The following is a 20,317-nucleotide window of genomic DNA, read 5'->3' on the forward strand; positions in this document are numbered from 1 at the left end:
AAAAGATAATCTTTTTTTCCAACTAATTGGTAATACAAATAGTGTGCAGAATGTAAACTCAGGCTGACTTAGTAGTATTATTGGGGAGTTTTTCATAAATCTGGTGGGTTTATTTAACCATCAATTGAATCAACTATATAAGCTCCCTTGTACAGTGACATACTCAGTTAGGTCCTAAAGGCTTAGGAGACCAAGTATAGTCAGACCATGGCAAAGTAAGGACTTTATGATTTTTTTCATTGAAATTTTTATTGAGATAATTGCAGGTTCACATGCTTGTAAGAAATAATACATAGAGATCCCATGTACCTTTTCCCCAGTTTCCTCCAATGGTAACATCTTATAAAACTATAGAGCCGTGTCACAAATTAGGATATTAACCTTGATACAATTTACTGACCTTGGTCAGATTTCCCCAGTTTTACTTGTGCTCGTGTGTTTGTGTTTTCTATATTTTTTATATATATATATATATATATATATATATATATATATTCTATATATAATAATATAATTTCTATATAATTCTATATACATGTGGAGGTTTGTGAGTTCACCATCATAGTCAGGATATAGAACAGCTTACGAGTCCTTTAATAACGCCACCTACCTCTACCCCTCTACTCCCACCCTCTGCATCTCTTACCCCTGGCAACTACTACCTGTTCTCCATTTACAAAATTTTGTCTTTTAAAAAATGTCACATGAATGGGATGCCTGGGTGGCTCAGTCAGTTAAACAGCTGACTCTTGATTCTGGCTCAGGTCATGATCTCAGTGTCCTGGGATCAAGTCCTCCATCAGGCTCCGTGCTCACTGGGGAGTCTGCTTGAGGATTCCTTCTCTCCTTCCCCCTCTTCCCTATTCCCTGCTCATACACATGCATGTACTCTCTCTCTCTTTCTCTAAAATAAATAAATAAATCTTTAAAAAAAATGTTAACATGAATAAGTCATACAGTATATGCCCTTTTAAGATTGGCCTTTTTCACTCAGCCCAGTTTCCTGGAGATTCATTCAAGTTAGTGTGTGTATCCGCAGCTCGTTCCTTTTTTTTGTTGAGTATTATTCTGTGATGTGGGTGTAACACAATCGGTTTAACCATCAGCAGTTGAACATCTTGGCTGATCCCAGTTCAGGGGCTGTGAACATTTTTGTACAGATTTTGTGTGAACTGAAGTTTTCATTTCTCTGGATAAATGTCCAAGAATAACATTCCTGGGCTCTATTTGCATGTTTAGTTTTATAAGAAACTGCTGAACTGTTTTTCAGGGTGCCTGTACCATTTTGCATTTCCACCAGCAATGGGTGAGGGAACCAGTTTCCACATCCTTGCCAGAATGTTGGTGTCACTAATCTTTATTTTAGCCATCCTGACGAGTTTGTATTAATGTCTCATTGTGATTTTAATTCGCATTTTTCTTATGGCTAATGATGTTGGTCATCTTTTCAGGTGCTTATATGTCATCTGTATTAACTCTTCGGTAAAATGTCCTTTGATAGCTTGTGCCTATTTTTTTTAAATATTTTATCCATTTGTGGGGGGTGGTTGGGGGAGAGAGAATATGAGCAGGGGAAGGAGCAGAGGGAGAGGGAGAGACCTCCTGCTGAGTATGGAGCCTCATTCGGGGCTCGATCACAGGACCCTGAGATTATGACCTGAGCCAAAGTCAGATACATAACCCACCGAGCCTGTCAGGCACCCCTGCCCATTTTCTAACTTGGTCTATCTTTTTAGACAGTGAGTTTGTAAAGTTCTTCATGTAATCTAGATAGTAGTCCTTTGCTGGATATGTGGTTTGCAAATATTTCCCCCAGTCTGTTGCTTCATACAACTTTTACAGAACAGAAGTTTTTAGTTTGGATGAGGTCCTTTTCATGACTTTTATGGCCTTTAAAAAAAAAAATAGGGAGAAGTGCCTTCAATAGAATTAGAACATTTTTCAAATTAATTTTGTTCCTCTTTTATTCACTTTTTACTTTCCCCTACTTTTGCTCTCTCTTTAGCATCATAAACTTTTTCTTTTTTTTTTTTAATTTTTATTTCTTTTCAGCGTAACAGTATTCATTGTTTTTGCACCACACCCAGTGCTCCAGGCAATCTGTACCCTCCCTAATACCCACCACCTGGTTCCCCCAACCTCCCACCGCCCCTGGCCCTTCAAAACCCTCAGATTGTTTTTCATAGTCCATAGTCTCTCATGGTTCACCTCCCCTTCCAATTTCCCTCAACTCCCTTCTCCTCTCCATCTCCCCTTGTCCTCCATGTTATTTGTTATGCTCCACAAATAAGTGAAACCATATGATAATTGACTCTTTCTGCTTGACTCATTTCACTCAGCATAATCTCTTCCAGTCCCATCCATGTTGCTATAAACTTTTTCTTGGTTGTAAAAAATACTGTTAATTATTCAAACCATAATTTATTTCAAGTGTTCTTAAATAAGTATGTTTATACTTTCTTCTTACACTTCACAGACATCTAGAACATTTCCTCTGATAATGCTGACCACATTATTTGTAAGCATTTCTTGGGATTGTTCATTTATTCAAATGCTAACTGTAGAATTTTACCTTTCCTTTCAAAACCAGACCCATGTGCTGGTAGCACTTCACTTTTATCACAGTTAATAGTGATAGAGTGGCTCCCTAGAGCTTATAAAGATCATCCCAAGGTTTAAGATTCGTTGGCTTTACTTATATAAAGGCTCCCACCATCTATGGGGATCTAGAGACATGCCTTTACGTTTTTTTTTTTTTTTTAAAGATTTTATTTATTTCAGAGAGAGAGAGAGAGAGTACAAAAGCATTAGCAAGAGGTGAGGCAGAGGGAGAAACAGACTCCCTGCTGAGCAGGGAACCTGAGGCAGAGCTTATCCCAGGACCTTGGGATCATGACCTTAGCCCAAGGCAGATGCTTAACTAAGCAACCTAGGTACTCTGAGACGTGCCCTTCCTGAGTGCCCTGGTCACTCAGTCACCAGTGGCTGATGAACTATAGCCACCATCAGAAGTTTGGGATGTTTCCTTTTTCTCTGTCTTTTCGTGAGGGGTTTGCCTTTTGCCTTAGTTATGAGGATGTCCAAGCTGTGCTGGCTGATGGAGTGCCAGTCTTCCAGGGACTAGCAGGGCTCATGGGAGGAGAGTTGTCTCACACACTTGACCTGTCTGCATGTGGTGCTGGTTGAGGAAGCAGCCATAGGCAAGGAGCATGCCCCAGTTCCACGTGAGTCCCGGGCCTGTGGTAGCTCCTGAGCCTTGCAGGATGCCTGTTCTTCCTTCCTGTGAAGAGCAGAGAACACCCGCCCTGTCTCTCTCAAAGGATAATTCTCAGTTCTCACGCCCCCACCATCTTTTCTGGACTCTGGCTAGAGAAGAAAGCACTGGTGACTTTACAGAGAGAAATGTGTTTATCAATTCTAAGGTAAAAAGGTAGTAATGTCAAATCTATTAGCAAATAAAGCACTGAAGTCCTTTTTTTTTTTCTTCCAAACTAGATGAGTTCTAGGGTCTTCCAGTAAATAGTAATTACAACTCATTCAGTTAACTCAATAAGGATTTGTTAGTACCTCCTCAGTGCCAGACATGTTTCTTGGCAATGATGATACAGCAGCAAGCAAAAAGAAGAAAAAACTCTGCCCTCATGCAGTATGTATTTTAGGGTAGATAATGAGTAAGATAAGTAAATGTTTAGTATTAAAGGTAAGTGCTATGGAGAAAAATAAGTTGAGGAAGGAAGATGGGTATGTTCTGATGGGATGGTGAGAAGGCTTTGAAGGGAGAATGACAGTGAGTCAGGACCTGGAGTCTGCCTCTGAGGTGGGCCTGGGCCCAGTGTGTTCAAGAACAGAGAGGAGGCTCATGTCACCACACTGGAGTGAGCAGGGAAAGAGGAGATGAAGCAGACATATGACAAGGGGAATGGGAATGCAGCTCATGTTGGGCTTCTTGGGGCATGGGCAAGACTGTGCTGTGACTCCAGGGGATATGGAAGTCACTAGAGGTTCTGAGCAGGGGGCGGGTAGTTGGAAGTGTATATTAGTGGGGTCACTCTTGGCTGCTGTGGTGACACATACTAGAGGGGATAGGGGCAGAAAGTGCAGTCGAGAGGGCATGGTAGTGATCTGGGTTAGTGGTGGCAGTTTCTTTGGCCAGGCCAGTAAGTGTAGGGGCACTAGAAGGGGTTGGGTTTTGCATATATTCTCAAGGCAGAATCAGAAGGATTTGATAATAGGTTGCAGGTAGGATGGGACAAAAGTGAGGCATCAGGGATGACCTCTGAGTTTGGCCTGAGCAAATTAGAGAATAGAGCTGTCATTTATGAGATAAGGATATCATGAATCAGTTGTGGCAAGTGAGGTCTAGATAGTAGTTTAAGAGCATTAGATTTTTTTTTTTAAGATTTTATTTATTTATTTGACAGAGAGAGATCACAAGTAGGCAGAGAGTCAGGCAGAGAGAGAGGAAGGGAAGCAGGCCCCCTGCTGAGCAGAGAGCAAACTAGATACAGCAGCAAGCAAAAAGAATGCCGGGACTCGATCCCAGGACCCTGAGACCATGACCTGAGCCGAAGGCAGAGGCTTAACCCACTGAGCCACCCAGCGCCCAGCATTAGATCTTTTTAAGAAGTCGGTGATTAGCAAGTATACACAAAGTGTAATAAAGTATGCTTATTTTAAATTGAACGTTATAGGAACACTATATCATATATTTTATTCATCAAAGAAATTTTTGGATGGAATTTAAAAAAACTATTTACATCTTAAATTCCTTACCTTTCTTTAGCTCTTCTAAGAGAAATGGTACAGCTATCTGTGCTACACAAGTTGAAATGTAAAATTCATTTCTTCTGCAAGTATCTTTTATCCCTATTTTGCATCCTCATAATATCCTGACCCTATGGGGAAAGAAGAAAGGTATGACCTCTGCCCTGAGGCACCATGACTATTTTGTTAAATGTAAATAAAAGATGTGAAAACTGCAGAGTAGTGACCAGATTGAAACAGAGTCTCCTGGCTGACAGCTTTGGCTTCTCGATTGTGTGTGTACACATCACATACCCCTCTGGAGTATCTGTCACAAAATGACAGTTGTTTGGTTCTATAGTCTGAAAGATGACATGAAAGGAACATGTGAAGAAAATGTGATACCTCACCCCTGATGAGTAAGAAAGCCAGTCTGAGGTTCTGAAGCACACCTCAGGTAAAGGGTTTTGATGTAGCGAAATTTGGGGCTTCCCTGGAACCTGGGTAAATAAAGCCCTGGAGATGATGACATCTTATGAAAACCACATGCCCTTCGGTCAGTCCACTAGTGAAAGCTGTCAAGGGAATCAAGCCTAGAGGCAGTCCCTGGGCTCAGCAGGAAAAATGCTCTTACATACACTTAAAGCAACTTTAATTTGAATCTGATTTTCCCAGAGCAGAAGTAGTGTGAGGGAGAGTTTTATTCTGAGCCGGTATCCAATGATCAGCTATACCTGGCGTACTAGTCAGTATACAGCTTCGTCCTTAGGAACCCAGTTCATAGTCATGCAGCTTAGTGATTCAGACACCATCTCCTTTACTGGAAAGCTGCTGTTGCTTTCCTGGGTTCTCAGTTTTATTGGAGCAGATCAGAGAAACTGCTGTGGTACTTAGGGAATTCCGAAGAATATCATCGGATTTTTAAACCATCTTTGAAAGACACTTTGGACTAGTTGGTAATTTTTTGAGAAACTGATTCAAGAATAATTTTCTGGAAAGACTTCCTCCTGTAAACGAAGTAAACCAACAACATGAGATTTAAATATCTCCCTTCGCAATGGCAGAAAAAAAAGGCCATCGCAGCCACAGCAGTAATCTCTTAGGTAGCCGTTACGTGTCTCATCTGCTTTGTAATTGTTACTTACATTTCTTAGTGGAGGTGTAGGTCAAGCTCTTCCTCTGGTTCCAATGCCTTTGGCCTTTTCATTTGTTTGTATTGACTGTGCTCACCTGGAGCTTTCCAGCCCTTTACTGCACCATGACGGAACAAGACTCAGAGTATCAGTGCAAGCTGCGCTCGGGGTTGCTACGCAGTAAAACAAAACAAACAATAAAACCTTCCTTCTCAGCTGTGACAACGCCTCACTAGACCACAGTGATTAGCTGGATATGTGATCGCGGGCAGTGATGAGATCCCTCTTTACTTGACAGCATCAAAACATTGAGTCAGAGCAGCCGCAGCAGCCTGCGGAGCTTGGCTGGGATTGGCCTGAAGTCTGTTAGAAGCCAGTCCTTTTTAATTTCTGCAGAGATGGTTGTGAGAAAATGAACTTTTTTTTCCCCAAAATTTTTTAAAAAACTGGAGGTAGTTAACATATAGTGTAATATTGGTTTCCAGAGTAGAATTTAGTGATTCATCAGTTGTGTGTAACACCCAGTGCTCCTTTTTTTTTAAATTTATTTTTTATTTATTTTCAGCATAACAGTATTCATTAGTTTTGCACCACATCCAGTGCTCCATGCAATCCGTGCCCTCTATAATACCCACCACCTGGTACCCCAACCCCCCACCCTCCGCTCCTTCAAAACCCTCAGATTGTTTTTCAGAGTCCATAGTCTCTCATGGTTCACCTCCCCTTCCAATTTCCCACAACTCCCTTCTCCTCTCTAACTCCCCATGTTCTCCATGCTGTTTGTTATGCTCCACAAATAAGTGCTCCACAAATAAGAAACCATATAATTGACTCTCTCTGCTTGACTTATTTCACTCAGCATAATCTCTTCCAGTCCCATCCAAGCTGCTACAAAAGTTGGATATTCATCCTTTCTGATGGAGGCATAATACTCCATAGTGTATATGGACCACATCTTCCTTATCCATTCGTCTGTTGAAGGGCATCTTGGTTCTTTCTACAGTTTGGCGACCATGGCCATTGCTGCTATAAACATTGGGGTACAGATGGCCCTTCTTTTCACGACATCTGTGTCTTTGGGGCAAATACCCAGGAGTGCAATTGCAGGGTCATAGGGAAGTTCTATTTTTAATTTGAGGAACCTCCACACTGTTCTCCAAAGAGGCTGCACCAACTTGCATTCCCACCAACAGTGTAAGAGGGTTCCCCTTTCTCCACATCCCCTCCAACATGTTGTTTCCTGTCTTGCTAATGTTGGCCATTCTATGGTATAAGGTGATATCTCAATGTGGTTTTAATTTGAATCTCCCTGAGGGCTAGTGATGATGAACATTTTTTCATGTGTCTGATAGCCATTTGTATGTCTTCATTGGAGAAGAGTCTGTTCATATCTTCTGCCCATTTTTTGATATGCTTGTCTGGTTTTGTGTGTGTTGAGTTTGAGGAGTTCTTTATAGATCCTGGATATCAACCTTTTTTCTGTACTGTCATTTGCAAATATCTTCTCCCATTCCGTGGGTTGCCTCTTTGTTTTCTTGACTGTTTCCTTTGCTGTGCAGAAGCTTAGACCCCGAATCGCTAAGGAAATGTTGAAAAACAAAAATAAAACTGGGGACATCACGCTACTTGATTTCAAGCTTTACTACAAAGCTGTGATCACCAAGACAGCATGGTACTGGCATAGAAACAGACACATAGACCAGTGGAACAGAGTAGAGAGCCCAGATATGGACCCTCAACTCTATGGGCAAATAATCTTCAACAAAACAGGAAAAAATATACAGTGGAAAAAAGACAGTCTCTTCAATAAATGGTGCTGGGAAAACTGGGCAGCTATATGTAGAAGAATGAAACTCGACCGTTCTCTTACACCGTACACAAAGATAAACTCAAAATGGATAAAAGACCTCAACGTGAGACAGGAATCCATTAGAATCCTAGAGGAGAACATAGGCAGTAATCTCTTCGATATCAGCCACAGCAACTTCTTTCAAGATATGTCTCCAAAGGCAAAGGAAACAAAAGCGAAAATAAACTTTTGGGACTTCATCAAAATCAAAAGCTTCTGCACACCCAGTGCTCCTTACAAGTGCCCTCCCCAATGCTACCTCCCCCAGCTACCCCATTCCCCCTCCCATCTCCCCTCCAGCAGCCTTCACTTGGTTCTCTGTGAACTTTTTTAATGTTGTGGTTGCAGTTCACTTCCCTTGACTTAATGCCTTTTTTCCTGGCATCACACGGCCTAGCTCTGTCTGTCCCCATCCCACCACTCATGGGTTCTTACATTGACCTTGAAGGGGCAGAGAAACTTGCTATGAGACTTGGGAGCCATCACATTTGATCTCTGGGCCTACCCCTCTCTTTATGTACTGGGATGAAATTTGTGGTGCACTATTTGTAAGATGTGGATTTCCCCGGAGGAAAAGGACTAGATGATACAAAAAATAAAAGCGATCAAAAAAGGGTAGAAACCTCTTCAAAGTATCTTCAAAGTATCTGAGAGTATCTAAGAGTCTTTAAATGTATTTAAGCCACTAGAGGGAGCTCATATTGTTCTGATTTCTAAAAACTATACTGTTTAACAGATTGATTTTATTGGCTGTAGAAAAGGATACCTTCCACCAATGACTCATGCATGCACAGTTTCGGGGATCTCCATCAGTTTGCTTTTAAGTTGAAAACGGGAGACCGCCAGGTCCAGACCACTGTCTACACTGGGGATCTTGTGCCCCATGTCACAGAACGTGGTGCAGGTGAAGTAATTGAGCAAGACCTTTCCTTGGCTCCAGGGTCTCAGGCTCCCTCCCCTTCATTTCCCCTTCCACCCTCTTCCTCCCAATAAGACATGCAGATTTAGTCCCATTCAACAAAATGTCAGTCATGTGAAACTATTATGCTGGGCTCTGGGCAGTTGTGACTAATACAGCCATCCTTCTTGTTCGGATAAGACTCTCAGGCTCACGAACACCCAGGTATCGTGTGTCGTGGCCTCTTTCCACCTTCTCTTCACCTCTCCCCAGATGGCTATGTCCCAGTGATTTCTCTGGTTCCCTCACCTCTTCAGATTCTCCAGGTTTCCCATCTTTCCATTAATGGAGTTCTGTTAGTGTTTTATTTTCTGCGGATGGCCTTGTGCATAGAAAGGATTACTCAAAATTACTTGCATTTTAATATTCAGGTAATTAAAACTGTGAATATGAAAAATAGTGTTTCTGATGCTCAACTTACAGGCCTTTGTTTTATTTGTAAATCTAGTAAATTTTATGTGAAAATCATAATCGCTTTCATGTATATTCTGAATAATATTCAATAAACTTATAAACAAACACATTAGGATTCCTTAAACTATTAACCTCCACACAAAATTAGTTAATTAAGGTAAACTTTATTTGCAGACTTTATCTGACTCAAACATGTTGAAAGCTTGGCAGAGCATCCCTGGACTCTTAACAAGCAAGCTCTTCTGAGCAATAAGCAACACAGATCAAATACATTTAACTCGAAAAGTAGGTTAGAGTCTGTTAAGCATTTCAAATATGTTAAAAGAAGAAAGCATAAAATAGCTCAATGAGTTTTAGAAAATGTTGTTGTGACCTTGTGATAGGATGTACCCAAATTTGTTTATATTCACTTCTTCACCCCAGGGCTCCTCATCTACCCAGAGGGGGCAGAATTACTGTCTCAGACCCACACAGAGCTGAGATTAGGGACTTGACAAGGCTGAGCCAAGGCAAGGACTGGGAACGCTTCCGGTATTTCTACCAAAGCCACAGTTTATTGAGCCTGTTTGTTAGGGATGGCTTTATAGTCCTAAGACTTTAGGAAAAAAAAAAAAAATTGGAACTCATAATAGCCCTTCTACTCCAGATAGGACTGATTTTGTTACTGAGAAATTTGGGCTAATTCAGTTCTTCACCCACCACCCCTCCCAGTCCTCCTGCAGACCTTTTACAGTTTGCTTCCCCTTTTATTGGTTTCTCTGGCCACCATTCTAGACTGATCTGTAAGAAGTCAAATAGACTGGAAGCTTATCCAGCCTTTGTAAACCTTTACAGATTACCCCAGGCCAATGCAGAATGCATACATAGACAAAGCTAAAATATTTATTGGGATCATTTCTGTAACGGGTGCATTTGCCTTTGTGTGTGTATGTGCACCTGTCCACATCTTAATTACTGCATCTTTTCAGGGTTTAAAAGACAAATCCTGTCCTCAGGTTAATTACATTCAAGGGTGATTTTAGTACCAGTATCTGTGGAGTTATAGTCTAGGATAAAAGCTTAATACATCACACCACCACATTTTATTGATTCTAAGGGCACATTTTCTCACTTTAACACCTCTGAAAGTGACTGCATTTCACAGTGGCTGCCACGATAGAGTTGCTCTTGCAAGTACACCGGTGTATTGAATGTTTCTCCTGGTAGCATGATTTGGCAACTACAACTCCTCCTGGTTTCAGCCAACAAACTGTTGAGCACTCTTTGAAAAAGGGAAAATGAGCCCTGCGTGGTGCAGAAAACCTTTCCCTGACTCCTTCTGATTAGATCAGGCGAGGAGCAGCATTGGAACTTGCAAGTGGGTGTGTCAGTGGCTTGGAGGGGTGGCCTGGGTGCATGGTGAACCACTGCTGCGCCCCTGCACTGCTGGGCCGCCTGAGGAAGTGTCTCTCTACTGACACCCTGAGCACCCCCGACTCTGAGACAAAACTTGATTCTGAAGTGCTGGACTCTGAATGTGGGGGATTAAAGAAAAAAAAAAAGAGCATGTTAACTGGTGTATCGTGCTTTTTTTTCTTGTATGTAGCGTAAGAGTGATGATTTTAAAAACTTTTCTGAAATTTTTAAAAAGCCTCTTCAAGTTGGAATTCTAGGTGATGAAAACGCATGGTGTAAGATTGGGTGAAATGAGGTAGCAGCAGGAAGGGGGGTGGTTTCCTCCCATTTCTCACCTCTTCCTCTCCCCAACACCCAGGTTTTCGCACCACGCTGACTTCAGCTTCTGTGCCTTGCCAGTGCCCCCTTCCTCTGGTCAGTGGCCTTCCCATCTGCCTACTGAAACCCTACACTTCCTATACCAAATCCTCCTTTGGTAGACTCTTCCCCATCTAGGACATTTCTTTATGTTCAGGTTCCTTCTCTGGAGGTGTGTAATTTGAACCACACATGAATATCTGTTACTGTGGAAATGTTTTGTGTTTGCTTCACGCCTGGATTCCACACCTGTGATAGATTGTAAGTTCCTTGTGATAGGGTCTGTGTCTTCTGTGTTCCTGTCACATTACCCGTAATGCCAGCATTGTAGTATTCTCACTTGGTAAATACTTGTTGATTTTAGCTGGGCTCTCAATTTTACTAGAAGTCAGAAATATGAAAACTTTTTTAAAGTCTTTATTTTTAATTTCTTTTTTTAGCAACAGAGAGAGAAAAAGAGAGGGTGAGGGGAGGGACAAAGGGTGAGGGAAAGAGAGAGACTCAGGGCTCAATCTCATAACCCTGAGATCACAACCTGAACCAAAATCAAGAGTCAGACACTTAACTGACTGAGCCACCCAGATGCCCCAGAAATATGAAAACATTTTGAGAAAAACAGGGGCAAATGCTTCAACTGGTCCCTCTTAGTGATTTTTCTACATGAGCTCTGGGACTCTGATGAGAAATGCTATAGGTGATTCCCTAATTTTGCCCGGGGTATGATTTTTTGCTTCTTGCTCAGTATTTACCACTATCTTAAGTTACTCAGGTCTGGGGGTGTACTGCAACGCCCAGGCACCACAGCCTCAAGACTGTTGCATTGCAAACCATTTGATGGTGAAAAGAAGAGACATACCCAGTAGCTTCCCAGAAGGTGGGAGGAAAAAACAGCCCCCTGCTCTACCTGCCCATGGCCAGACAGCAACCCTATCAGTCACCAGGGCCTTATCCTGCTGTACATTCTACACCCCTCACAGCACAAAACAAAGATTCAGTACTTCATGCCTTAAAAAAAAAAAAAAAATACATGAATAGAGCATGTCTGTGTTACTTCCTTCTTTAAGATAATTGCCATGTTGTTAATGACTTGATTTAGAGCTGAGAATTTATTCTGATAGGGACAAAATCTGTGAGTCATTCCATATAAGAAGTAAAGAGATGAAGTAACAAAATTAGAAATTAAACAACATTAAGATTTATACCATGAATGTCACTTTAAGGTTCTGTAATTTCACGTTTAGATTAGCTCAATTTGTATTGCTGTTTTCCTACTCTCTTTGAATATATCATAAAAGCAATATCAAAGATATTATATTTGAGTGGTGCCTGGGTGGCTCAGTCAATTAAGTGTCCGGCTCTTGATCTCAGCTCAGGTCTTGATCTCAGGGTTGTGAGTTCAATCCCTTGTGTTACTTAAAAAAAATATGTCTCTCTCTCTCTCTCTCTCTCTCTCTCTCTGTGTGTGTGTGTGTGTGTGTGTATTTGGGGTAAAAGTTATAGCTTTTAATGAACTTGCTGCAGGGGTTCTTTGCCCAAATAACAGGTGTATCAAGGGTCCATGGGGGCAGAGAGTGTGTGCAAAGTGGTGGGGTCAAGGGAAGCTCAAAAGATGACATCTCCCCCGGCTCTAGGCCTCTCCCTGCTGCGGGTAACAGGAGCCTGAAAGAGAACCCTTCTTTCTTTGGATTAGAAAAAGAGCAACAGGAATGAATCTTGTATGGATTGCCTGGTGTCCATTTACATTTAAGTTTATGTTAAACATTTAACTCACTTGGAAATTATTTTTATTTTTGTGGTAGGAGTCCAACTTTGTATTTCCCAAACAAATAGGCATTTATATTCATACCATTTATTAAATAAGCCATCTTTTCTAGCAACGTGAAATCTTTATCATGTATGTTTTACGATTCTCTGTTTTATTTCACTGACCTTTCTGTTTCTTTTCGAGCCAATCCATATTGTTTTAATTATAGTTGCTAGCGTTTTAGTATTTGGTATGACAATTTTTTCCCTAAAATTTTCCCTCCTATGTTTTTTTCCCTAAAAATTTGTTGGTAATTCTCATTCATTTATTTTCCATATGAACTTGAAAATTATTCAATTCAGTCTAAACAAAATCCACTGGGTTCTGATTGAAAGTGTGTTAAAGTTATATATGAAAAAAAATGGAAAGATCAATACTTTGTGATAAGTTTGCCCATCCAAGAACACTGTATTTAGGGTCTCTGTTTATCAATGTCTTATTACATACCCTTCAATAAAAATTTATGATTTTCTTCATATAAGCTCTGTACATTTCTTGTTTTTCTTTGGTAATTCATTACTTTTATTGTTTCCAAGAATAATATTTTTCTAATTAATTTCCATTTCTAGCTACTTATTACTAGCATAAAGAAAAGCTTTTTTAAAAAAATATATCCAACAACTATTAAGCTCTCTTATTTGTCATAATTGGTTGTTACTTCTTTCTTGGGCTTATACTCATAGCTGTAATAAAAATCATGTTTTTTCTTCTCTGCCAATACTTAATTTATTGTGTCTTCTATTACTGAATTAGTAGCTAGGGCTTTCAAAAACAATGTTGATTGTAAACATTGTTTAGTCTTGACTTAAATAGTAGTGGCCTTAGTATTGCACCATTGAATAGGTTGTTTGTTTTAAGTGTGTAGTAAATGGCTTTGATCTTACTCTATTTTAGGTAGTTGTTTTTTGCTTGCTTATTTTAACTGGGAATGACTTTTGAATTTTATCAAGTGTTTTTTTAGTCTCTATACTTTCTTGATAGGGTTTTTATTTTTTCACCTTTTAAAAAATGTAATAAATTATACTGATAGCTTTCCAAATGGTGAGCCATGTCAGCAGTCCTGAAATAAGCCATGCTTGGTCATGATATATTGTTCTGTTCATTCACTGCTGGATTCCACTTGCCAGCACTGTATTTAGAACTTTTGCGTTTATATTTATAAGTGAAATTGGTCTCTGGTTTTCTTTATCAAGTTTTCTATTAAATATATTCTAGCTTCCCCCCCCCCTTTTTTTTTTCAAGATTTATTTATTTATTTATCTGAGAGAGGGAGAGAGCAGGGGAAGGGCAGAGGGAGAGGAAGAGTTTCCCCAAGGAGATTCCATGCTGAGTGCAGAGCCTGACATGGGGCTCCATCCCAGGACCCTGAGATCATGACCTCAGTTTTAGTACAGAGCAAGTATCTGTTTTCTGATGCTGTCTCTTAACCAGTATTAGTAAGGGTATGGGATAGCACCAAGCTTTTGATCTTTACCATTATTATTTAAAAATATGATCTTGCTACTTTAGAAGAAGGACTCTGAAATGCTCTTTCACCCCTCTGTCCAGAACTGCCAGGATTTGGGTTATTTATTTATTTATTTATTTATTTATTTTTGCTTTTATTTTGCTTATGTTGATAAAAGTTTTTTAGAGTTTCGGTAATTTTTAGGCTAAAGGCTCATTGCATCAAGGCAGGAGAGCTATCTATGGAGAATCAAGGCTTTTGTGTTGCATGGTTGGAGATCTGAGAAGGGGAAGGGACACAGATTTAGCAAGAAAAAGAGAACAGGGCTCCCTGTGGAAAGCCTGACTCCACCCCCAGCTCCCTCACACTGGATGACAATAAGAGAGCCTACTGTGGCTACAGGTTGTTTTTGCCTCATCCATGTGTCATGTTCATAACTGCCTGCTGCAATTACCTTGAGGGTGGGAAGAAATAATAGCCAAGGACCTCAAGATCCTTAGAGCACTACATTGATGCAAAGGGTACTTTTATAGAATTATTCTTTTCAGATTATTATCAATGAAAGGAAAAAAATTTTTAACCATGACATGAAGAGTCTCCCTCCTATTTCCTGTGAAAGGAAATTTTTATTTTTAGATAGCTGTTGATTTATTGTAAAACAGTCTTTGATCAGAATGGCTACTGACCATGAGCTAATAGAACAGGTTTTTAGTTTGTTTTTTTTTAAAGATTTTATTTATTTGACAGACAGAGATCACAAGTAGGCAGACAGGCAGGCAGAGAGAGAGAGAGGAGGAAGCAGGCTCCCCGCAGAGCAGAGAGCCGGATGTGGGACTCGATCCCAGGACCCTGAGATCATGACCTGAGCCAAAGGCAGTGGCTTAACCCACTGAGCCACCCAGGCGTCCCGGTTTTTAGTTATTTTAAGTAATCTCAATTTTAAAGATGTTACACTGTACCCCAGTGACCCAGGCCAAGTAACTCTTTTAACTTCCTGGTGCCATTGCAATATTTATTTGGAGAGTAAATTAATCAATAGGTCATTTATTTTGTAGGTGTCACAACCTACCCTTTCTGCCTTCTTTCTAGTCCTCATAGAGAAAGACCTTTTTTTTTTAATGCCCTTTATTTAGTCACCTGGAAATCAGATGCTTTTTTTTTTAAATAGCAAAATGCTCCTCTAGCACAAAAAAGGAAGAGAAAAATTGTTTTTTTTAGCATGTCCTCACAGTACCAGCTGACTGAATCACACATGTTTTGAGTACCTGAAGTAAAAGTTACTGAAGAGTTCACGTCATCAAACTGTGTACTAATCTCCATAGTATTGTGATGAAAATACACTGCAGCCTCCTTTGGCTCCCATGTCTCCAGTGCTCACCCTGAGAGGGCAAAATCAGTTCTGTCAGCTCAGAGCAGGCCCCTACTCAGCAGTGCAATCAGCTGCAAACAAAGAAGGTCCGAATTTGGAGTCAATGGGGGAGACTACAGCCCCCACCTCTACTCATTCACGGGATGGTATGGACTGATGAACCCGTGGAGCAGGGTGAGGCGCCCGGCAAGCGATTACAGTCATTTCTGTCTCGTGCATGGTTGGGAATAAGGGCAGGTGTGGAGTGGTGCCCCGGGGTGCGTCAGCCTGAGCGCTTACCCAGAAGCTAGTTACAGAAGCGTGGCTTCCTTAGTGAATTCGCCATCTTACAATGCAAAGGCAGAGAACAAAACATGCCACCGAAAGGAAAAACTGCCAGATTCTCCCCAGATACCAGAAAAATACACAGTTACTAAATTTTTCTAAGGAAAAGGCCTCGGGTCTGGAAGCAGATCTTTTTTATTCTGGGTAAAGTCACTTAAGGGAATTGTTCTTTCCACAACAATGAGCAAAAGCAAAGAAGGGAATGAAATATTTTTCTCAAGGAACGATCGCCTTGTTGAATTTCTGCTTTGTGACATTTGATGGTGATCACTCATCAGGGCCCAGCACAGGAAGCCAATAGCAAATAACCATTTGCTCCAAGAGAAGATATAATTAAATAATTCCTAAATATGACCAAAAATTGAATCTCTTAAGAGACAAATTCAATAAGTAGTCTCTTTCTCTAACATTAGTGTTCTAATTATTGGACTGCCTGCCCATTACTTGTTTCTTCTGGGAAGAAGAAACACCCACTGCAGCCCCCATGCCTGCAGCCCCCATGCCTGACTGCAGCTGTGCCCCCACCCTGTCGGGTTCCCTGCCCCTTGGTGGGTGTGGGAGCATCCAACCTAGGCTCCATCATTCGGCCCTTCCTTGGAGGGTTTGGAATTGCGCCCCAGGGCAGCCTGTGTCCATCTGGCTGCTCTTCTGTAGAGGGGAGTTGTGTACTCAGGAGCTGTTGTTCATGGCCCTTTTTGCCACGTGGTTTGGGAAACAGCAGCCCTCAGAAGGTAGAGAGCTGCCAGAAGTGAAACTCCCAAAAGAAGAGGTTTCAGGAGCCATGGAGGGTGAGACTGGTCATCTGAGTGTGTCCTCCCATGTCCGTCTGGAGGGCATGGCTGTACTGGGAACAGTTCGGGGAGCAGAGGTGTTGAGGAGGTAGCTGGTTTCTCACTGGGAAGCAGGTGGCGTAACTTAGATAACCGTTTAGGTGCTTCCAACCCTGAAATCCCATGGTTCCCTAAAGGCACAGGTGAGGTATCACTCTTAGTACTTGAACTTTAGAAACTGAATTTTACAAATCTTTCTGCTTATAGTTGACCAAGCATATTGTTTCCTTTTAAAATTATATATTTTTTAACGTAATACATATTCATAATGTTAAAGCCAAATATTCCTTTAAGACTAATAACAAAGTAACATATCACTGTGCTTTTCTAATTTCCTGGAGTCAGTGACTCAATATTGTAGGTCTTTCTTCTGCTAGTTACCTCTATATTCCTAAATAATGTGTTTTTCAGTTTTTTTGACTCCCTACTTTGTGAAATGAATGTTTTTACACCCACATACACTGTTCTTCTATCCCTCTAATACCGTTTTACATCCCAACTTTTGGTCAAATTCATCCTTGATGATTCTATTATTTTACAGCTCTTATGCACAGATAAGCATGTAGTGTGCCATGATTATGTTTCCTTAAATGTAATTGAGTTGATAATTGCCTTATTTTTTTATTTGTTTCATTTTTTATATACCTGTTAATGATTCTGGAACATACAGTGCTTAAACACATCAGATATCCTATCAGTGTTATGTTTTGTTGTTTTCTATGGAGAGCGTATTCCTGGAATCTGAGTTGTCCTATTTCAATCTGGGCAGGTTACTCGTCCTCATTTCCACCTTCTTGAGAATTTGCTTTTCTTTGTTCCCCATATCATTTCTTAGTCTCCTTCCTTATTTTGGCAAGTGCATGAGAGAGATTTTGGAATCTTGTGTGAAAACATCTTCGTTCCCATTTTCCCTCCAAATTTGGAAGGCATTGCTCTGTTCCCTTCAGCATTGCATTGAGAGGCTGATGTCATTCTGATCCCCAGTCTTTCATATGTGACCTCACTCTCTCTAGAATAGTTTCCAGAATCTTTTCTTTATCTCCAATATTTTTAAATTTCATAGTGATATTCTTTTGTGGTTTGGTGATTGTTGTTTTTTTTCTTTCCCAGCAATTGAACATGACGCTTGCAAACTCCTGTTCTTCATTTCTGTGAAATGTCTTGAATTGTTTTTTTGAAAACGATCATTTCCACATCTCTTGTCTTCTCTATTTCTTGACCTCTCTTGCATTATCCAGACTTACCATTTGTTATAGATCCCCACTGCTTCAGTCCCGACCATTGTGTCTCCTTTTTTGGTTTGTTTTGCTCTGTTTGTTTTGTCTATTTGAGAAGCCTTCCTCAACTGTATTTTCTAATTGTTCTATTGCATTTATTTCTATCGTATGTTTAATATCCAAGAGCTCTTCTTTGTTTTCTGAATATTCTCCCCCTGCCTCTTTTAAAAATAGTATTCTTTAGTCTGTTTCAGGAATGCGACCTCACTTGTCTTCCCTTCCCTGCCTGGTCTCTGTCTCTGCCTGAGTCCCCTGTCAGGTGAGGGTGTGTGCCTAGGCGTGGCCAGTCTATTGGCAGGTCCTGGAATCCACCCCAAAGCCCCTCCAGGCCTTGTAGCCCAGCTCCTGAGCTGCCAGCCGTCTGGGCACTGTGGGCTGGCCTTGTGGTGACATTTGGGTGGAGGTGAGAGCAGAAATAAGTTCATCTGCTTGTTCTAGAAGCCTCTCACACCTCAGAGTTGCATTTTGATTTTAACCATGTGATGATTAACTTTTATCCTCCTTAGTCTGTTCAGTATTGATGACTTAAAATGCCTGCAACTGTAAACTGGCTCAGTTTCTTTTTCCTCCATTCTTTATTTATTTTAAAGCTTCCTTCAGGGCAAACATACCAATCACAATTTAATAAAGGTGGTTACTTCTCTGGTTCTTTTCTTTAAGTTCTAGAAGTTTGATGATTTTTTTTTTAAAGATTTATTTATTTATTTATTTATTTGACAGAGAGAGAGAGAGAAATCACAAGTAGGCAGGAGTAGGCAGAGAGAGAGGGAGAAGCAGGCTCCCCACTGAGCAGAGAGCCCAATGTGGGGCTCAATCCCAGGACCCTGGAATCATGACCTGAGCCGAAGGGTGAGGCTTAACCCACTGAGCCATCCAGGTACCCTGAAGTTTGATGATTTTTGGTACATCATTGAATTTTGGATTGCCAGCTTCTATCTTATTTCATTTAAATTTGATATTTATTTTTTATTTCTTCTTTGACCTACTTGAAGAAGAAAGTAACAATGAAATTAAAAATGCAAATAGGATAATGAGGTTAAGAAACTTTTAGAGGTTATCTGAAATAAAAATGGACAGTCTGTGCTTATCCACCTCATGAGATGAGATGCTTTATCTTGTGCTTAAGTTGTTCTGTCAGCTGAAGTGAAAATGGCAGATAGTAAGTCTTCTTTTGTTATTAAAAAACAAAAACAAAAAGAGCATAAACCATAAGTAGAGTCTTAACTATGGAGAACAATGATGGTTACCAGAGGGGAGGTGTGTGGGAGGATGGGTGAGATAGGTGATGGGGACTAAGGAGAGCGCTTGTGATGAGCACTGGGCGATGTACGGAAGTGTTGAATCACTAAATTGGATACTAAATCATTTTAACTATACAGGAATTAAAATAAAAACTTAAAAAAAAAGAAGCAGAAAAATTCTTCTTCAGAAAAAATTAAACTCAAAGATGACCTTATCATATAATTCCTTGAATAAGAAACCTTGATTTGCATAATGTACATTGTCCTCAAGGATAGTTTTAGAAAATGTGTGTAGTATGCCATTCAAATGGTTCAGAATGGTTTCTAACGTGCCTTAACTTAGTAGAGGCATTTCCTCAGGGGGCTGTGAAAATATTACTTAGGCACTTGGCTTTGCTTTTTTTTTTTTTAGATTTTATTTATTTATTTGACAGAGAGAGATCATAAGTAGGCAGAGAGGGAGGCAGGCAGAGAGAGAGGAGAAAGCAGGCTCCCCAAGGAGCAGAGAGCCAGATGTGGGACTTGATCCCAGGACTCCGGGACCATGACCTGAGCCGAAGGCAGAGGCCTTAAGCCACTGAGCCACCCAGGTGCCCATTGGCTTTGCTTTTTTTTAAGGTGAGAGCTTTTAGGTGCTCTCATCTTAAAGTAAAGACAGAATTTGGAAGCCTAATAACTTACTTGATTTCTCAAGCTTTTGCCAAATGGTAGAGCATGGTCAGTTTATTTTTGAATTATCTGCCACATGAGCATGGTGTTAGTATTTCATAGTGTTTAAAATGAGAAAAATTGTACCAACCAAGAACGCAACATAGAGAGGAGACTTAAATTTTTATTGAATTAATTACTTTTGCCTGAAAACTTCTCCCCAGGTAGAAGGCCAGCCTACGTTATCACAGGCATAAGTCATCAGAGTAAACAGAGCCACTGTGAAGTAGGAACTGTTGCTCAGTTTCCTTACCTGTGATATGGGGATGAAGTTCGTACCTCCTGGGATTGCTGTGATTTAATTTCCTTTTAGAGGAGGACCTGGTACATGATATCAGATGTATTAAAGCAAAGCATAAGAAGCAGGCCTGCTTCCGCAGAGACTGCCTGTGGGAACATAATTTCAGGACACTCTGGCCCTGGCCTGCGATATGTGCCTGTTCTGTGAGGCTCGGCCCTCTTCTGCCA

The 20,317-nt window shown here is 40.7% G+C and overlaps 1 protein-coding gene and 1 long non-coding RNA gene across 6 annotated transcripts in view; one reads left to right on the forward strand and one right to left on the reverse strand.

The window, feature by feature from the left end:
• Window positions 1–6,109, reverse strand: part of LOC123394508 — an 83,223-nt gene extending 77,114 nt beyond the window's left edge. Inside the window, exon 1 of the long non-coding RNA XR_006609285.1 lies at window positions 5,889–6,109. This is a non-coding gene — a long non-coding RNA (uncharacterized LOC123394508). The remainder of the gene's footprint in view (window positions 1–5,888) is intronic.
• The window catches only part of ANO10 (anoctamin 10), a 233,015-nt gene that overhangs the window by 97,628 nt on the left and 115,070 nt on the right, over window positions 1–20,317 (forward strand). The gene's annotated exons all lie outside the window — the stretch shown is intronic.

Source organism: Mustela putorius, unplaced genomic scaffold (genome assembly GCF_011764305.1).
Source record: "Mustela putorius furo isolate JIRA1106 unplaced genomic scaffold, ASM1176430v1.1 tig00003834_pilon_pilon_pilon, whole genome shotgun sequence".
NCBI lineage: Eukaryota > Metazoa > Chordata > Mammalia > Carnivora > Mustelidae > Mustela > Mustela putorius.